The sequence below is a fragment of the Peromyscus californicus genome, unplaced genomic scaffold (genome assembly GCF_007827085.1).
Source record: "Peromyscus californicus insignis strain IS unplaced genomic scaffold, ASM782708v3 Scaffold_3__1_contigs__length_106647218, whole genome shotgun sequence".
Classification (NCBI taxonomy): domain Eukaryota; kingdom Metazoa; phylum Chordata; class Mammalia; order Rodentia; family Cricetidae; genus Peromyscus; species Peromyscus californicus.
This window is the reverse complement of record NW_026294551.1, coordinates 81,310,556-81,332,313: the sequence shown is the minus strand read 5'-3', so window position 1 is coordinate 81,332,313 and position 21,758 is coordinate 81,310,556.

Below are 21,758 nucleotides of genomic sequence, written 5' to 3'. Positions count from 1 at the left end.
AGCTGTACACATTGCTTCCCTTCTCTATCAACTCTTTTCTTTTTCCTTTCAAAAAATGTCTCTTATTTCTGAGATTGCAATATAGTTACATCATTTCTCTCATCTCTTTCCTCCTTCTAAATCTTCCCATCTCATTATCAGATGCACAGATTCTTTCATCATTAATTGCTGTTGCCTGTTGGGTGTATATGTATATACATGTATATTCCTAAATATAACCTGCTCAGTTTGTATAATGCTACTTGTATGTATGTTTTCGGGGATGACTATTTGTATTGGATTACCAAATGGTGTGTTCTTCCGTAGGGAAGACTATTTATCTTGCTCTCAGCATTCCTTAGTTGCTTACAAATCTTTGTGTAAGACTGAGGCCTCTTACACTTTCTGCCATCCACTTTAGCGTATCTATTGGTTTCATCTTTTCTAAGCTCATGTTTAGGCCATCATGTTGGTAAAATGTTATGAGTATAGCTTCTAAAATTAATAGAAGATGTAATCTCACAGCAAAATTCATGATCCTCTGGCTCCTAAAATCTTCCTGCCAGCCCTTCTGCAATGTTCCCTGAGCCTTAGGTACAGGAACTGAATTATACATGTATTCATTGGTACTGGGATCCACAGCTCTGCAGTTTGATTGACCACTGTTTTCTATCAAGGTCTTTTTCAGTTGAAAGAAAAGTTTCTTTGATGAGGAGTGAGGAATACACTTATCTGTGGGTATAAGGATGAATGAGCTGTGGGACCTATGAACTAATACAATGACCAGCATGGAATAATAGCCCTAAGTTACAATAGTGATGTACATACCTTGGCAGTAACCAACAGTTCTGTAATTGGACTTAAGACTTATTCATCAAGAGAGGAAACATGCCTTCTGCCAGAATCTAGTCAACTACGCACAGCTAAAGCCTCAGATCTTGGAGAAGAACCTATAATCAACTCTTTCTTCAGAAAAACCTACATTACTATTTGTCAACTTTGTTTTCATAGGACATGCTCATTGTAGGTAATTCTTTGTTGCTACTTTGTAAAAACTGAAAATGTATGTAGCCAAGAAGAGCATATCTAATTTTCAGATTCAGTGAGTAATTATTTGATTATTTTACTATACCTTTCTTCTTAGTATAACCCAAAGGATTGATTTATTGCTCATCTCCAGTAATGATGATTCACCTTATAGCAGTGAGTTCTTTAAAAAGACTATACCAAACCCACACATTGCTAAAGTAGGTGTTGTGACTCAATAAGATTTAGTGTGTGTGTGCATATGAATTCATAGAGACTGGGGAAATATGTAGTACTAGATCTTCACAAATTCAAAAGAGATGAAATTACAGCAGTGGAAAGGCAAAGCAGACGTAGAGTTTCACCTCAAGCCAAGAAATGATTTGCAATTGATGCCTGCTGGTGAAAGGGAAAATCAGTTTTTCACAGAAGTGTCACTTCTGTGGTTTCTGGGTGTATCAACAGGCAACAGGAGTAGTTGCTCACACAAAACAGACTCCGTGATTTTTGTCTGTTTTGTTTAGTTTCTTTTGTGGATTTTTGTTTCATTTCACTTTGTTTTAGTATTTTTTTTGTTTGGTTAGTTTTTGCTTATTTATCTTGATTTTTTGGGGGGATTTTTTTGTTTTGGGGTTTTTTTTGCTTTTTTTGGAGAATAAGAGGAATAAGATAGATAGACAGACAGACAGACAGACAGACAGACAGATAGATAGATAGATAGATAGATAGATAGATAGATAGATGGTAGATAGATAGATCATGAAGTTGGGTTTTGTAGTGAGAAGGAGAGGTTTTGTGAAGAGTTGGGGAAGGGGAAACCTAATAAAAATACATTGTATGAAAAAATTTAAATAAAAAAGACTGTGTCTGTGTTTCAGTGGCTAATCATTGGATAAAAACATGAAGATAAATAGTCTCAATGTAAAGAAAGATATGCTAAATTCTAAAAACAAATTGGCTGTCATGGAAGCACAAACGGAAAGTCATTTCAAAGTCTTCAGCAAAGCATTCTTGCATAGGGGAATCTGGAAGTGATATCGTAGGACAGCCTAGGACTAGACAGATAACAGCATCTGGTTCTTTAGAACCCAAGCAAATCTTGACATTTATTTTCCTCTTACTCAAGAAGGGAGGAAAACTCCAAGACTCTGAACACCTTTCTGACATTATTAACATCATTCTCTCCAAACCCTTTTTTGTTTTTCTTTTTCTGCAACTCTCCCCTTGGGTTACATATTAGAGACTTCCCACTGTGAACACTCCTGTATAACTCCACTTTACATTTATCATACAAATTCCATTCATGTTAAAAAAAATATGCCTTTTGGAATTCTGAAACATTTTTATAAGGATCAGGTGGGATCTTAGAGAAGAGTGGAGCCACTTTTGTGATAGTATTAACAACTCCTTAGCTAGACTGTTGGAATCTAAACTAGATGAGCACTCTGGAGAGACCTGCTCTTCCTACTTGTGGTAATGGACCTCTTGTACCCAGTGAACTGTATCTGGCTATGCCTCACTCTGGCTGCACTAAGAGTGTGTCAGGAAAGTCACTATTAGTATGATAAGAAAAATTCACTCTCTGCAGGAAGACACTAAATGGCTCTTTATCTTCCTTTTAATCAAGATTTTTTTTGTGATAACTGTTATTTGGGATTATTAGTGGGCCAGGTCATAAGTGACTCAGAAATAATCAGTTTAACAAAGAAACTGGAAAGGTATGTGGTATTTTTATTTATATCGCTGAATAATTATTAATTATTTGTTTATGATTATTTATGCGTAGATTGTCACTTATGGTGCAGTTGGTGGGAAGAAAGCTTTGGAGAAGGGAAACAATGTTCTGCTCTTATGGGAGTTACATTTCATCCGTTGAAAGTAACAGTTGTCATGTTAGCTAAGATACTTTCAAAAGATTATTATAAACTGATTTATATAGAGAACTGAAGAAAGTTTTTCTTACTGTGATAGCTAGATAGAGTTAGTACTTGCTTTAAAAATCTATATTTGTTCTGCCTTCTTACATAGAGAAATTATGTGTATCATGTCTCCTTAGTGAGAAGTTATGCCGAATGTTCTAGTTTTGCAGTTAAAGGGATTAGATGCCCCTTTCTTACGTCTGATAGACCCCAGGGAACAGCATTCTTAATCAGTAAAGCAAACTTCTGTCTGGAATTTTCCATCAACATCAAACCACGCAAAACATGATGGATAACTTTGGGGTTCATTCTTCCATCAACCGTAAAGATGTTCAAACTTTTCCAAGGAAAACGAAAATACATTTTCTCTTCTATAATTGTCAACCTTAAGTTGGATTTTGCTTTCTAAGCTTGCACGTCTAAACTTGATCAGCACGTGAACTCAGTATCGCTAAGTAGGCCCCCATCTATGAAGTGGGTTCACTCATATGTCTGAATCAAGTGAAACAGAATACACACAGGAACTGGACTTAGTACTTACAAGTAGGCAGCTTGTGACAATTAATATGTAGACACCAGGGCAAGTTAGTCACCCGAGATGTAAGAAAGCTCCAGGCTCATTGAAGTCATCTGAATCCCCCTCTCCACTGCAGCTGAGGTTCCCCTAAAAGCAGCCCACATGAGTTTTATACTAACTAGGGAAAAGCATGACACACTGGTCTAAAAATGGTGAAGGACATTAGCTGTAGGACAGACTGGAATAGAGCCTAGACTCTTCCAGCCAGCTCTTCCCTATTTCAGGATATTACATTCCTAGCACATTTTACACTTATTTTTGAAAACTACAAGTAAGAAATTGGAAAAACTGGAGCCATCTAAATGCAGCCAGAGAACTATCTTCCAGTCAGCTTTCTCGTACAGACATCCTTCTCAGCAAAGATGGCAATATTCACAGGATCATAGGCCTCCCCAGATTCTGAGACAGGGATTTGTCTCATCGTGCTAAAGGCACCTTGACTGAAGAAATGTCAGGGCAACATGACTGTGCTAAATCCAGAAATATATTTCATTAGGTCTAAGTGTAATAGCACGATCATGTCTGCCCAAAGCAGAGTTCTAGCCTCGAGTCCCCAATATCCAGGCAAGAAATTACTGAAGCAATTACAAAACTGGCCCTACTGTATGCATGGAGTCTATAGTGCAGCTCCAATCTCATTGGAAGAGCGGGATTTAAGATTCCCAAAGGCAGTGCTTGCCATGCTGTGCTGGTCAGATTCTAAGTCCTACTGCTGTAAAGAACTTCTGTCCAAGCTGCAGACAGTGTGAATAAAATTTCCTACTGAAACTCAAAGAACATCCAGATGGGACATTGTCATCTCCACTGCAACAAGTAACCCATCAGCTCTCAATCTCCCTTTCAAATGATGGTTACCACTATTCTTAGTAGTCAGGTCTCAAAGTTCTGTTCAGCCAGGCAACCTGAGTAGTTACATTGTGATGCTATGGGGTTTCTTGACACTTGTCTAAAATAAGAACTATATTAACAAAGGCCTTGCTTTCCACTTAGCATGCAGGACGCATTTTATCAAATAAGCTACTGAAGCTTCGGGTGGTTTAAATGGCAGGCATGAATAACTGGCATTCATTGTTGTACCTCTAATTTGTAACTGTGAGGAGATACACTGACAGGATACAGTAATATTATATGCCCAAAGCAGTTAAAATAGCAATTTTTATAATGCACTCTTTGGAACTAGAGTATCTCTTTCCAAGCACTATCCATAAAAAGAGGAGTACTCACTGTACCTTTCAGAACTTCCTGGTATCATCGACTTAGCTTCCCCCTCCCTCCCTTCCTCTTGCATCTTTGCAGGAGCAAAGGATCACTGATCTCCCCTGAACATGTAAAGATTTGTTCTCATCCTTGACTACACAAGGCAGCACACGGTACTTCCTCACTGAGCCTATCCTTCATGATACTCCATTTCTGAGAAAATCCACATGGCAGAAAGTGATTTCTTCTGTGATGTATCAAGGGTTACCTGAGCCCTTCTCTTCTGCTTGCTCAGGTGCCTCAGAATCCTTTTGAGTATTCACTTGTTGAGTTTGGGGAAGAGGAGAATATGTAAGTGCCTAGGAATCGGGGAACTGCATGTTAAGTCCCTATTTCTGTGCCTCCTCCTTAAGTCATGCAATTGCTTCATTCACATCTGGTGGTAGCCGCTTTGTTCCACTTGTTACCTTCCTTTCCCACAGCTCACCCCACTCAGTTCTATCTGAGGATATAAACCTATGGTGCTTAGGATTGGAATTGCTTCTCATTAGTTTGACTGTGTTTGACAAACCAGCCGCTCACTTGAAGGCCCAGGTGTTTAACCTCTGGCATTTACTTTTGCAGAGCTGAGACATTATTGGCAGAGAGAGATAATTTAGGTAGCAGAGAATTTAGACATATGTTTATGTCCTTGAAAGGTCATGATGTAAAAAAAAACCCCAAAAAACAACAACAAAAAAAAAAAAACTTTTGTTCTTTCTCTCAGCTGTAGTTAAGAAAACAGACATTTGGTATGTTTATTCCCCTAAGACACAACCAAGTTGTTTCTGCCTTCAGCAAGCAGGTTTTTAAAATGCTGCAGGAAAGTATTAATTCATGACACCTTTGTTACCATCTAAAGAAACAGAGACTATGAATTTGAGAGAGAGCAATGGGTACATGGGAAGGGTTGGAGGGAGAAAAAAGAAGGGCAGGTGTAATTAGTATTTGTCTCAAAAATAAAGTATCAAAAATACTTGGCAAATTTTTGATGTTATTCCAGTACCTAAAACCTTGAGCTACATATACATCACAAATTACATAGCATAGTATATGATTTATAACTAATATATACTGTATTAATATTGTTAGACTGTAGATGCATATTATTTACTACAATTACATTATGATTTCTTTTAAAATATAAATTATTTTATTTTGTGTGTATGAACATTTTGCATACATATATGCATATGAACCAGGTACATGACTGGTGCCGATAGAAGACAGAAGACAGAAGACAGAAGAGAGAGCTGGATTTCCTGGAACCAGTATTGGGATGATTTTAAACTGCCGATGTGAATCTGGGAACTGAACCTGGGTCCTTTGTGAGAACAGCAAGTACTTTTAACCACTAATCCATCTGTCTAGCCCCATAACATCGTCTGTTCAATCAACATTATAACACAAGCTGTTAAAGATTATCACTATTAATTACCTTGTAAATATTACATCCCTCAAGATTCATTATATGAAGTTATTAAGAAATTTGGAGCATCTTCTTTTTAGTCCTTACTTCCAATTTATGCTTTAGAATGTGCACAAAAAATAAAATAAAAAAGCCAGGACATACCCTTGAGTATTTAAACATTTTATCATTAATAAACAATTAAAGATAATTCTTCAGAAAAAATGACCATTGTATTTGTTTGAATTTTTAAACAGTATAATGAAATATGTAATTGTATTCATTGAACTTTTATAAAATTATCAGAATACCATAATATGTAATTTATTGTGAAAAAACACGCAGACCATTTTCAAGCTAATAATTGAATAAAGAGAGATAGAGCTGTCGACAACAAAGGCATTCCAGGGACTGAAGTGAAAATCCAATACAATGGCTCTTCTAATAATTACAACATTTCTTTACATTTGGATTTCTTCTCAAATTCTTTCCTCATTAAGGGGGTGGTAGTGGGTAACACCAATTAAATATAATACTTATCTGCCATGAAATGTAGTCTTTGTAGTTGTTGATGTACAATGAGAGAAGTTTATCTCACAGATATGTGTCTGCTACTTTAGAAAAGTTATTACTTGAAATACAATTCAGATGAAGACCATTGGGCTGAAACATGATTGATGTGACCCATTGAGTTTATTTTGATTGAAGTTTGAAGTACTGAATAATTGTTGGTCTTTGACTTGCTTATAATTTAGCAACAATAATGACAAATGAACAATGTTTTAAAGTAACTGATTAAGCAGTGATGCCAATTGCCAAATCTAATGACTGTCAAATGTAATTCTGTTCTGCCCCATCAAGGGCCCATCATGGAGAAAACAGTGTTTATTCTGGGAAGAGACAATTTGAGTCATGATTTGATGCAAAATCTTCTGCTGAGTTTGACAAATATGAAAGTTGGATGCTTCAACCCTATTGATGCTATTGTTGGGGAGGATTTATGATCCTCATTATGTTTTGGTTTAATCAGTCTTAGGCAGTAGTGTATGTTTTTTGAGCACAAAACACACATTTGGTAAATGAGCTATAAAAAATGTATACTGAGATCAGTTCATTGTTTTCTGAGGACGGATCCAGAAGATTTGAGGCAAAAAGAAGAGCTTCTCCTTGAGCAAATGACATACTACAAAGTTTCTTTGAGACGGAAGGGATGGCAGAAACGAGAAGACAGTTCTTGTGTTGAGTACCAGATGGAAACATGCCTTTCTATTTCATTAGACGAGTCTGTTCTAGAGGTATGTAGCCTTACATATTTTAGGGAACTGGAAGTAAGAACAGCTCTACTCTGGTCTTTTTGCCAGGAAAAGCTAATGTTTGCTTCTTATGCATCCAATCCCATAGGCAGTAAATATGGATACAGTGTATACCTGTACCATACTGGTTGTAAGTTCTGTGTCATACAGGGTCAAACTTTATACTTTCAATTGCTCAGTGATGCTTGATCTTAAGTTTAGCTGATGGAGGGAAGCACTGAATGCTGTATTCATCAAAGTGGATATAGGATTGGAGAGATAATTAAGCAGTTAAGAGAGCTCTGATATTAAAGAACTGGAATTTGGATACTAGCACACATATCAGGTATTTTATAAATGCCTACAACACTAGCACCAAGAGATCTCATGTCCACTTCTGTCCTGCATGGGCAGCCTCCACATCCACCAAATTTAAAAACATAAAATAAATATTTTAAAACAAAAGTGAGAGGGGGGCCATGGCTCAAATAAAATAGCAAAAACATCCAGCTTATGTTGACCTATTTAAAGACTATTGCTTCCATGAAAAAGTCGTGCTTGTATCTAGCACCTAATCTTAAAGTATACTTTCAATAAAAGAACTGAACAGCATAATATAGGTACTGCTTGCCTGGGAAACAGTTGAAGATGCATTACTCTTTGGCATTTTAATGTAGCCTCTTCTTTATCCCAGCTCGTATACAGCAAGTATGTGCATCAGGAAGACTATCCTGGTTGTTTGTAATTATAACTGCTCAGTAAATGATGGTGGTGCTAGTCCCACACTGGTTGTTAAATATTTCAGAGACCAATGCTGCATTTTTCTCTTTATTAATGCATGTAAGATGCATTTGCTCTCATGTGCAGGTGGAACTGCTGGTGAAAGATTTATAGTGGTTAAGACAGGTGATACTGAGCATTGCCCAGGCTTTGTAGATGTTTTCAAAAATATTACATAACAAGGTCTACAAAAATTCCATTTTCCAGCTTGTTTAACTCACAACTCCACTTGATGGCATGTATCCAGTCATGAAGAAATCAAGGCCTTAGAAATCTAACAAACTCACATAAGCTCATGTAGATTTCTACTTCTTAAATATGCGCTTATATGTGTACATCCTTCAAGTAGGTTGTTAAAGTTACAGTCTACATTGTACTAAGCCTATTATCGAAAGCTACATTTTAAAACTATACTAGTGGCACTGGTCATTTTTCCAGAGTACCCAGGTTCAGTTTCCAGAACCCATGTCATGGATGACAACCATCTGTATCTTGAGTTCCAAGAGAACTGTAACTTCAGTGTCATCTGTAACCTCTTTTGGCCTCCACAGGTACATACATACAAGCATACACATGGTACACAGATATGCATACAGGCAAAACTCATAGGATATAATAATATAATAATAATAATAATAATAATAATAATAATAAAAATAAAACTTCAGGATGTTCTGACCCTAGAACCATTGGGCTGACAGCCTTGTTAGACAGTGATCTCACACAAGTGGTACTCAGGTGCTCATTTCCTCGTCTTGAACTTGGCTTTCTTTCTCTTTGCTGACCCTTTCCCAGAGGAAGGATCTCCCTTCATCAGTTAGTGACAAACAGAAGCATAAGGGGAAAAAAGTTGCTGTTTCAGCTTCAGAGCAAAGAAATAAGTGTCTGTCTTTGTATTCTTATGAGATGCGAGGATCTAATTTGCCCTCTGATTGTAGCTGACAGTTGTCCATCCCCAATCATGCAGGCTGAGAATTGTGAATGAGGGAGAGGGATCCTGGAACAAATAGGATTTTCTAGAAATTGATTACTTCTTGTGTACACAAACATGATGTAAACTACACAACATACACATAGATTCACATCCTCTCTAGCCTTATCTGTCATCTATACAGGTTCCTACTGAAAGTCCCAAGAAGCAGCACTCATCAGTAACCGAATGGAAGCTGTAGAGAAAAAAGATTCATTGGAAACTCAAGTCATAGTACCATCACTGAATGGCATCTGGGTCAGCATCAAGGTGTTCCAAACTCATCTGGAGCATTAGCCCCACCGAAACAACCTTACCCCCTCCACAAACACAGATGCTTAGGCCCCTGATAGCTGTGAAAGACTAGAGAATTAAAATATGCAGGAAATAGCTTTGGACTAGTACTCCTCTTTCTAGATGACTTAGATGTACACCTGACACTGAGCACCCTAGTGTCGCAAAACCTAAAAATAGTGATTCCCAGAACAATGGATCCTTCTCTGTTATGTTTTCCTGATTTAGTGCTCTCTGGAGTCATCTCTCAAATGGTTTCACCATTTTTAATCTCAGAGTTTACAAATATTCACAAAGAAGATGGGTGCATAGAACTCAGGCCCTTGTGTGTGGACTGAACATTCTTAAAGGTCCATATGCTAAAGGACTCAAATGTCATAGAAAATTACTCTCGAGTGTGTCTATTAGGGATTGCTGACCTCTACGAGGAAAAACATGTTGGAGGTCATTAGGTCACTGGGTTTTGCTCTTGAAGGGGATCATGAGGATCTTCCCCTTCCTCTCTGTCCTTTATTTCCTAGCCTTGGAGGGTGGGTAGCCATTTCTTTTACCATACCCTTTTCCATTGCCTTGCTGGCTACCAGAGGTTCATGACAACAGATCTGTCCAATATTAAACTGGAATCTGTGAAGCTATGAGTTAAAATAATCTTTTACTTTTAATGAATTATTTATCCCAGGTTCTCTCTTACAGTGACAGAAAATATTTTGTCAAGAATAATCATCCTCATGATATAATTTCTAGGAAAAATATTAAAAAGTAAATTTGCAGAACCTGCATTGCATTCCTCACAGATACTCACACATATGTGCCATCATATGGATGCATAGAATATAACCAAATTTTAAATCATTTTTAAAAATTAGCATAAGTTGCTGAACATTTTCTTCTGCACCAAATTTTATCATGAGTGATTTATTTATAACTATATCACTCATTGTATATTTCATGTTATTGCACTAGACATTTAGTTCATATCATAATTTATGTAAATTTAAAGTTAACAAAGAAGAAAGTTCCTTCACAGTCTGCTTCTTGGCCCTATAGTTTCTTCATCTATTAACCATTGGCTTTCCTAACTTTCTCAGTTCACTTTGAAGGTCATTTGTATATGCATGAGAACATGAGTTGTGGTGGCTAAAAATATTGGTCATTTTGATGAAATCTAGAACCACCTCAATAAGGGTTTTTTTTCACACTGGATTTGTCTCTGGGTGTGTTTATGGGGAAATTGTCTTAATTACAATAATTGATTCAAGAAGACCCAAGCCCTTGAGGAAAGTACAATTACCTAGGTAGGGAGAGGTTCCTTTACTGCATATGAAGAAATCAAGCTGAGCTTGAGCTGTAAACGTTCAAATACTCATTTCTCTCTGCTATTGTCTATGCATGTGATGTGAGTAGCTTTTTAAAGTTCCTTCATGACATACAGACAATGATGTTCTGTAATCTGATATAAACTTTTCTGAAAAAAATTGATTTTTGTAGAGATATCATATCACAGAAACTGAAAGAAAACTAAAGTACAGAATGTGTGGTTTTGAGCATGTAAGTGTGTTTTTTACCATATTGTACATGTTTTCCCTCAACCTGCTCTTCTGATATAACTTCATCTCTACTATCATGCTCCATGGAAATTACACAGTTCTTTCTAGGTTCTTCATAGCTTAGCATCATATTCATACGTATCACCAATGAAACTAGGTCCTCAGTTATGAATGTGACTGTGTTTTCAGTGTCTGGTCATTACTAAGATACTGTGATGAGACCATTTAATGTAGTTCTATAGTAAACTATTTGGATATATTTCTAAGAAAACAGTTGCTCTTATAGGCATATGCACAAAACATTTCATGTTATGAAGTTAGTATTCTTCCATAGTCACTCAAATATTTAGAGGTGAGTATTCCTTCCCCTTATAACTCAACTGATTCGATGATTTATTAGCTATTTTAGCTTTGACAATTAGGTGGGCAGAAAATGGCAATTTGCAACTTAATATGCAGTTCTTATATTTTGAGTTAAGATTAACATATTTTAAAGATTTGAAGCTGCTTATAATTTTGTTAGCTGAATCCCAGGCATTAATTTTCCATTTTCACAGAGTATTTGATTATTTTTTTGTGTTGCAATAAGACTTTATATATTAGGAACATAGCCCTTTTGGATTTGATAAAAAAATACTTTTCTAGCATTTTGGAACATTTTTTAGTACATGGGAATATGTTTATTTGTCTGCCTTTGAGTTTATGCCTTTAAATATTTCACAAGGAAAAAAATGACTTTCCCAAGTCTTTTATATTGTCTTTTTCAAAAGCTAGTTTTTTAAAAACATATGTAAGAAAATTTCCTACTTTGAGAGTCTGACAAAAAGTTAATTGATGAGCTTTTCTTCCATTCAAATCTGATTTTCATGTTATTCTTTTCCTTGGAAGGAAAGAGGCAGGCATAACTTCTGACTGATCTAGAGAGTTTATAGTGTGGTGCAGATGATGGACCAAAAGCATCACTCAGGAAAGATGACAGTGTTACAGTGTTGCCAATTTGGATCCTTCCTGTATTAATCATGTTTGCATGTTGCACAACACACCTTCCAAGAGGAAAGATTTACCTTGGCACTTGTTTGCAGAGGAAGTGGAGTCTATTATATCCTGGAAGGCATTAATGGTGGGACAGTTGAGTTGATGGCTAAGGGAGCATGTGGCAGTCAGTTCACATCGTGGTAACAAAAAAGCAGAGAGTGAGACAAGATCTATCCTGGAGGCTGGGCATAAACTTCAAAGGATTGCTCGTTGTGACCCATGTCCATCATCTAGCTCTCAACTCCTACAAGTTACATGACCTCATAACATAGTGCCAACATCTAGCTAACAAGCTTTGAAAACATGACCATACAAGAATGATTTTTCACTCCAAACACACTATTTTTACCCTTGGCTCCAAAGAGCTCAAAGCCACCTCATAGGGCAAAATACATTTCATCAATTTCAAAAGTCCCCCTAGGTTAAATGTCTTATTCAAAGTATTTTCTGCTACTCAAGGCAAACTCTTAACCATGAGCCCAATGAAATAAAAAAGAAAGCTACATACTTCCAATATGCAATATGAAAGACTAAGCATTCCATCCATAATGACAGGAATGTGAAGAGTGATGGGGTTAAAATAAATTCCAAATCCAGCAACACAAACAGATGTATAATCCAAGCTCAGTATTATCTGAACTCCAGTGCATTTGAACAGCACATTCCCTAACACCTTCTCATTTTTACCAAAGGCTTTTTACTAGGCATAATTCCATTACATTCCTGCAGCCTTCTTCAATAGACGGCTCTTGTCCATGCATTTTCAAAATCCTGGGTTTTCCGTGGTAGCTTACGGTTCACCCTCAATGAATCCTGTATACTCCTCTGGGATTCAATGAAAGGAAACCACCTCTTTCATAGATTGCCCTGCCAAGCAGGCTTTTCTAAAAACATGGAAGATTCCACAACGTATCTGTCTTGTATTCTGCATGCTTACAAAACCAGCATCACATGAATAGTGCTAAACTTTGTTGTGCCACCTGGAAAAGAGTCAAATTCCCCTTGAATCACTGTTAGGGTAGTCTCTGGTGCCAATTCGTTCAAGACTACTTCCTACTTTCTCTTCTATCAGGTTGAGTGTAACTGGATTTATGTTGAAGTCTTTGATCCACTTGGATTTGAGTTTTGTGCATGGTGACAGATATGGATCTATTTGCAATCTTCTACATGTTGACATCCAGTTATGCCAGCACCATTTGTTGAATCTTTTTTCCATTGTACAGTTTTGGCTTCTTTGTGAAAAATCAGGTACTCATATGTGTGCAGATTAATGTCAGGGTCTTCAATTTGATACCATCGGTCAACGTGTTTTTATGCCAGTACCAAGCCGTTTTTATTACTATAGGTCTATGTTAGAGCTTGAAGTCAAAGATTGTGATGCCTTCCAGAGGTTGCTTAATTGTACATGATTCTTTTAGCTATCCTGGGATTTTTTTTTTCCATATGAAGTTGAGTATTGTTCTTTACAAGTCTGTGAAGAATTGTGTTGGGATTTTAATGGATTGCACTGAATCTGTAGATTGCTTTTGGTAAGATTGCCATTTTTACTCTGTTAACCCTACCTATCCATGAGCATGGGAGATCTTTCCATTTTCTAATATCTTCTTCTGTTTCTTTCTTCAGAGACTTAAAAGTTCTGATGAGGTGAGTGAGCCTAAGAAAAATATGACATCCTGGGAGAACTCTTTTTTCCAAGAAAATATAAAACAAGTTTCAGTTTTATAACTTGTACCCCACATACATTCTGTAGCATTGTGCAATGCCCCAAAATTCACTGAAAGCACCCTTCCTTTTCAGTTGCAAAGTGCATAGCTCTTTTTAGTGGTGCTAATCTTTCTAAGTCCACAAACTTTTCTCACAATTTGAAACACTGTCATTTTCTGGAAATTTTGGATATTTTCTCATCTTTCTGCTTTATATTTTCATTGTTATTCATGCTGTAATCCCGAATACGAGCTGACTACCTTTATACCTTAGTTAATGCTGCATGGTGCTACATGGTCCTGAAGTTTTCCTGTGAGAAATTATTCAATACATACTTTTAAATTGAAGTTCATTCACACATTTAGGACACAGGCAAAACACAGATAAATATAGCATGAATGGTCTCTAGTCTGATTCTCAGGGGAGTCTTTATTCCCACTCTAGACCTCGTGAGCATAGTCTCTGCTTTCTTAGTTTGATCGGTGCTCCAAACTTATGAAAGGGATTGACCTTTGCTTGAAGAATTCTGGGGCTTATTTAACGAACAACTCCAATTTTTCCAAATTATTTCTACAAATCTATTCCAAAAATATGCCAAATAAACATATGGTGAGGTTGAGTCACTACAGTGACCCTAGTCCTAGTAATGGTTTCCTGTACTTTCCTTTCACATCATTTGGAGAACAGCAATAGCAACATAGGGGAAGAAAGATTCATTTTAGTTTATGATTTTAAAAATCTTCAATTCATCTTGTAAAGAAAGGCATGGTGGGACAACTCAGTTGTCTTGGCAATGAGACAGTACGACTGAAACTATCCAGGCTGTGGAAAATATGAAGCAGAAAGTATAGCAGAAACAACGAGCTGTTTATCATATTCAAGGGTTAGGCCATAGGGGTCTATGTCTGGCATCTAGGATTCAACTCCTAAAATTCCACAGCTTCCCACAAGAGTATTACTATCAGGTGGAACAAAAACCTAACAGAAATGGCTGTGGAAGACATTTCAGATTCAAACCCTAACATCTCTGCAGTAAATGAAGGCATACTACATATTCCAGGACTTCCACGTGCCCCTTAGAGCCTTGAGTGATGTCAAGCCATTATCAATGGTGTTATTAGTAACCTCAGTATGTATTACACACCCAGACAGCTGAGTTATCATTACACCAAAGCCACTTTCTTTCTTTTTTTTTTTTTTGGCCGGTTTGAGCTGTGTAAGGAGATCCTGACAGAATAAAAAAGGGAAAGACAAAGAAAGCAATAGGAAATAACAAAAATTACCTGTAACTTTAGCTTGTCCACCACAGAGGGGGTTTCTTTCTTACTTTTTTTAATAACTGGGGATATAGGAAAGTAGAAATAAAGCAAAGAAAACCATTCCAGAGAGACACAGAATGCTTGCTCTCTCAGCATATTATACAAGAAATGGATATTTCCTATAGTAGGTTAATGCAATAATCAATGAACCAAAAAGTGAACTTGTGAAAAATGAACAAATATATCGAAAGTATTGTGTATTTCATAGCATTTCAGATTCACATAGTAAGTTAAAGTCAAATAAATTTAGTTTCCAAAAATATTACCTCATTAATTTCTTTCATATCTAGGACAACAACAACAACAAACTAAAAACCCTGATGACAGATCTTTGAGCATCTATTAGTTCAAAACTAATTTCATAGTATTATTAAAATACTTTTAAGATATGACACAATCATAAAATGCATTCATTCATGATTTCAGATGAATCAATGCCTTGACATCTAATAAAATTATTAGTTTCGCCGGGCGGTGGTGGCGCACGCCTTTAATCCCAGCACTCGGGAGGCAGAGCCAGGCGGATCTCTGTGAGTTCGAGGCCAGCCTGGGCTACCAAGTGAGTTCCAGGAAAGGCGCAAAGCTACACAGAGAAACCCTGTCTCGAAAAACCAAAAAAAAAAAAAAAAAAAAAAAAAAAAAAAAAAAAAAAATTATTAGTTTCAAGTTTCAATGGTGTGCCTATCACTAACTATGATATGCAGACAAAAATGCTTCAAAGTCTGAGGAGTATAAGGATATTTTCAGCCTATTCACAGTTACTTTATTCATGAGGAAGAAGGATATGGAAAATTAAGCACTGCTATATCACATATCCCATTTTAGATCTGGAAAGCTTGTTTTATATATATATATAACTCCTGACAGCCACTAACATTCTTTATACAACTTCTAAAAATGGCAAATTAACACACACGCACATATACATATATATACATATATATATACACACACACATGCACTCACATATATATACAAAAGATACTTTTGTAGCAAATAATATAGTAATAAAAAGCAGAAATATGTAAACTTAAATTATATTAAATAGTCAGGCATTAATTATTCTATATTTATCTACAAATGATACAGACATTTACTGATTATTAATCAGTCTCATATTAGTCTAAATATTAAGTTTCTTACAGATTTATAAAATTCTATTTATTCTGACATACTACAAAGAACAGTTACGGTTGACATTAGTTTATCAAAATAATTCAATTCAGTTGAATACATTCACATTTTTATGATCATAACTATATTAAATCAGAAATCTTATGGAAAACACACCCAAATGGTCTTCTGAAAAATATCCATATGTTGTATTTGACAGTTATAAATCAGAAATATACAATTTATTTCATTGAATCAAAAGTATCACAGAATTTATTTGGAAAAGATGCACCTCATTTATGTGAGGTTGGATTCTCCAAATGTTTCTGATAGTAAGGATAGTTTTTAAAATCAAGGTTCCTTGTTTTCTTGATAATTTGGGTATATTCCATTTGTTCACGACCTTATACCACCTAAAGAATCAAACCTAGGGCATTCAGAATGGTGTGTTAACATAAATGTAATTTCCTAATTTAGATACATTTAGTAAATCCTTATGTTTCTCTTCAGGCATAGGATCAGTTAGACTAAAAACCCAGGAGAGGAAAATTAAAATCTGGACTTGAATGGAGGTGTGACTTTCCCATCCACAATAAGAAAGTCCTATTCTCAATGATTCAGGCAATCAGACCTTTAAATAAACGACTATAGCTACTTTTTGCAGTAGCCAAGCCCATAGAGGCAGATCTAAATCATCTTTGAGTAAAATTACCTCATCATATCTGTAACCATGGATTGCTGGCATAAAACATGGAAAAAGAGTCAACACGCTGCTTAAAGATGTTGAATACTTTTTAATGTCAATTTATCCTAGAAAGTTTGTGAATTGGCCAATCTCTCATCCTTTTCTACAGCCTCTCTGCCTTTGTCTGATTTTATGATTCCTTGCAAAACAAGACACATCCAGGGAATATTTATAGTATAGTTACCCAACGTACAAAGAAAATGACGTTGTGAAGGATAAGGCAGAGGTGGAGTGAGTGGGAAATTGTGAAATTCCAGGTGGAATGAAAGGCATTACGCAGCTGTTTGGAAAACATAGAAACAGCCACATTTTCTTTCAATAAAATTAACACCGACCGCTTTCATGAGCTTCTCCACAACATGTTGGGTTCATGCATCACCAGAAAGCTCTGTCCATTTTGAAAAAATATGATGGTTCAGGGACTTGCTTGACTCCTCATTCCTTTTGACCCTTTAAAGTTGTAAATGTCACAACTATTTTCTAATCTTCACCCACATCATGTCACAGTAACTGAAGCCTGGTAGCTTAGCTACTGACAATGAAGTGTTTGGGAGAGTTGGAGTTGAGAGAGAAAGGCATAATATTGCTGTGGGGAGATCAGTAAAATCCCCGTGGTTTTCAAAAAGCACCTGATATCACTGAATTGACATTATCAGTCTTTATGCTAAGATGGGTGAGCAGTTAGAGAGTTTTAAACAGAACTCTAGTTCTGACTTATCTTTCACTTTTAGCTCCAAAGTCTTAATTTTAGCTAAGTTTAAGTAACTTGGATAGTTTTCTTCTGGATTTGAGAATATGTGATAATTCTCTGTCTTACACTCTACAACTTCCTAGATTGCACATCTGTACTGTATCATCCTTTAAAAAATTCTGAAATTGTAATGAAGAACAATGACCATAACACCTGCTTCCAAACTTTGTGATATTCAGCGATGTGATGTGAGAATAGTGATAGTAGGATTCCAAAATCTGGCTCTTTCATACAACTGTGAGATTCTGACATTTCAACCCTTCCTTGTCTATTCTGTGTATTAGGGGTGCCATGGCCTGGGGAGAATGAGGGAGGAAGGGAATGCACTAAGATGCATCTTGTTCAAAAATATTACAATGGTATCTACTACCTTGTGTGCTAATTCAAAATATAAAGAAGAGAAAGAAAAAAGGAAGCTATTTTGTAGGGCACACATGTTCTATAGATACCAAAGTTAGATAAATCTTCCCCTTATGTACAATTTTATGATAATGGTCATTTTCATAAAAACTAAACTGTTATGATTTAAGGTGAGAAGAATCTATAACTTCCAATAATAAGGCCATAATGTAAAACTAGATGATCATTAGTCTTTCCAGTAAGTATCACACCTTCAGTCAGGAGTGAAGCATATGTTTGCCTAACCTGTAAGATATGTCAATCACTGTATCACATTATTATCAAGAATAATTACCCCTATCAAAATTGATGGATGTCAAGAATGGCACAATTAAGAACTCTGTGCAAACAACTTTCTGGTCTTTCACCTAAGGTATTGCAGAGCTGAAAATTGTTTTCAACAAAGTATATCTGCTGTCATAATTGAAGTCATCAGTAATTAGGTTGATGACTAACTCATTGGGCAAATTAATGTGAGATGAATTTTCCTCTTGTGGGAAAAATGAGGAAAAAAAACCTAGTTATTATACTGATGAGTTAACATTTTAAACATGAAGTAGTAGTTCACAAGACTCTGCAATTGTTAAATAAAGATATAACATTGGAAATGGGTAGTGAGATCCTTTTCAGTCAATAAACATTGAACTTTGCTCTAAACAAAATAAATAGAAGTGTTTATTTTTATACCCATTTCTCACAAACTGATAATACTTACGTTTGTTAATGTAATCTTAAAAATTTAATTGGAAAAGTTAGAGTGACATGGATGCAAAATTAACTTCAGAGGCTATAAATCAGAATGATAAATATGTCCAAAGTTTTATGGTTCATAGATTGAGTCTAATATTCTAAAAGTAAGAAAGAAGAACAATTTTACCACTAGGCTGGAGTTATGACTCAGTAGTTAAGAGTGCCTACTATTCTTATTTAAATTTTTTTATTTAAGAAAAATTTTTATTCATTTTACATATTAGCCACAGATCCCCCTCTCATCCCTCCTCCTGCTCCCTCTCCCCACTCCCCCCCTCAACCCACCCTCCATCCCCTCCTTCAAAAGGGTAAGGGATCCTATGGGGAATCAACAAAGCCTGGTACATTTAGTTGAGGCAGGACCAAGCCCCTTCCCCCTGCATCAAGGCTGAGCAAGGCATCCCACCATAGGTAATGGGCTCCAAAAAGCCAGGGGATAGATCCTGATCCCACTGCCAGGGGTCCCTCAACAGACCAAACTACAAAACTGTTTCCCTTATTAAAAGGGTCTAGTCCAGTCACGCACGGGCTCCACAGCTGTTGGTCTAAAGTTTGTGAGTTCTTATGAGTTTGGGTCAGGTGTCTCTGTACATTTCCCCATCATGCTTTTGACCCCCTTGCTCATATAATCCCTCTTCCCTCTCTTTGACTGGACTCCTGGAGCTCGACCTGGTGCTTGGCTGTGGATCTCTGCATCTACCTTCCATCTTATTGGATGAAGGCTCTATGATGACAATTAGGGTATTCACCAATCTGAATACTGGATTAGACCAGATCAGGCACCCTTTCCACTATTGCTAATAGTCTAAACTAGAGTTTTCCTTGTGGATTACTGGAAATTTCCTAAAAACCAGGTTTCTTCCTAACCCCAAAATGTGTTCCTCTATCAAGTTATCTCTTTCATTGCTCTGTCATTCTGTCCCTCCAACAGTTCAACCACCCTGTTCCCTTGTGATCTCATCCCCTATTCCCTCCCTTTTATTACCCTCATTCACCCCCAGTTTACTCAGGAGATCTCATCTATTTCCCAATCCAAGGGCTATCTATGCATCGCTCTTAAGCTCCTCCTTGTTACCTAGCTTCTCTGGAGCTGTGGATTTTAGACTGGTTATCCTTTGCTTTACATCCAGTATCCACTTATGAGTGAATACATAGCATGTTTGTCTTATTCAGTTTGGGTTACCCCACTCAGGATGATAATTTTTAGTTTAATCCATTTGCCTGCAAATTTCATGATGTCATTGTTTTTTATAGCTGAGTAATACTCCATTGTGTATATGTACCACATTTTCTTTACCCATTCTTAGGCTGAGAGGTATCTAGGTTGTTTCCAGTTTCTGGCTATTACAAATAATGCTGCTATTAACATAGTTGAGCAAATGTCTTTGTAGTATGATTGAACATCCCTTAGGTATATATCCGAGTGGTATCATTGGTTCTTGAGGTAGATTGATTCCCAATTATCTGAGAAGTTGCCATACAGATTTCCAAGTGACTGTATAAGTTTGCACTCCCACCAACAGTGGAGTTTTCCCCTTGCTCCACATCCTCTCCAACATAAGCTGTCATCAGTGTTTTTGATCTTAGCCATTCTGAGAGTTGTAAGATGTTATCTCAGAGTCATTTAGATTTTCATTTCCCTGATGACTAGGGATGTTGAGCAATTCCTTAAATGTCTTTGGGCCATTTGAGATTCTTCCTTTGAGAATTCTCTCTTTAGATCTGTAGCCCACTTTTTAATCTGGTTGTTTGGTATTTTGATGTCTGGTTTCTTGAGTTCTTTATATATTTTGGAAATCAACCCTCTGTCAGATGTGGGATTGGTGAAAATCTTTTCCCATTATGTAGGCTGTCGTATTATCTTATTTACCATGTCCTTTGCCTTATAGAAGCTTCTCAGTTTTAAGAGGCCCCATTTATTAATTGTTGCTCTCGGTGTCTGTGTTGCTGATTTTGTATATAGGAAGTGGTCTCCTGTGCCAATGTGTTCCAGGTTACTTCCTACTTTCTCTTCTATCAGGTTCAGTGTAATTGGATTAATGTCGAGGTCTTTGATCCACTTGGACTTGAGTTCTGTGCATGGCAACAGACATGAATCTACTTGCAGTCTTTTACATGTTGACACTCAGTTATGTCAGCACCATTTGTTGAAGATGCTTTCTTTTTCCTATTGTACAGTTTTGGTTTCTTTGTCAAAAATCAGGTTTTTATAGGTGTGTGTGTGTGTGTGTGTGTGTGTGTGTGTGTGTGTGTGTGTGTGTGTGTGAATTAATGTCAGGGTCTTCAAGTAGATTCCAATGGTCCACATGTTAGTTTTTATGCCAATTGCAAGCTGTTTTTATTACTATAGCTCTATAGCAGAGCTTGAAGTAATTGATGGTGATGTCTCCAGAAGTTGCTTTATTTTCTACAGGATTGTTTTAGCTATCCTGAGTTTTTTGCTTTACCATATGAAGTTGAGTATTGTTCTTTTAAGGTCTATGAAGAATTGTGTTGGGATATCGATGGGGATTACATTGAATCTGTAGACTACTTTTCATAAGATTGCCATTTTTATTATGTTGGTTCTACCTATCCATGAGCATGGGAGACCTTTCCATTTTCTGATTTCTTCTTTATTTTTTCAAAGACTTAAATTTCTTGTCATTCAGGTGTTTTACTTGCTTGGTTAGAGTTATCCCAAAGTATTTCATATTATCTGTGGCTATTGTAAAGGGTGATGTTTCTATGTGTTTCTGTGATTTCTTTCTCAGCCCATTTATCATTTGTATATAGGAGGGCCACTGTTTTTTTTTTTTTTTTTTTTTTTTTTAGTTAATCTTTTATCCTGCCACATTACTGAAAGTATTTATCAGTTGTAAGAGTTCCCTAGTAGAATTTTTGGGGCAACTTATGTATACTATCATATCATCTG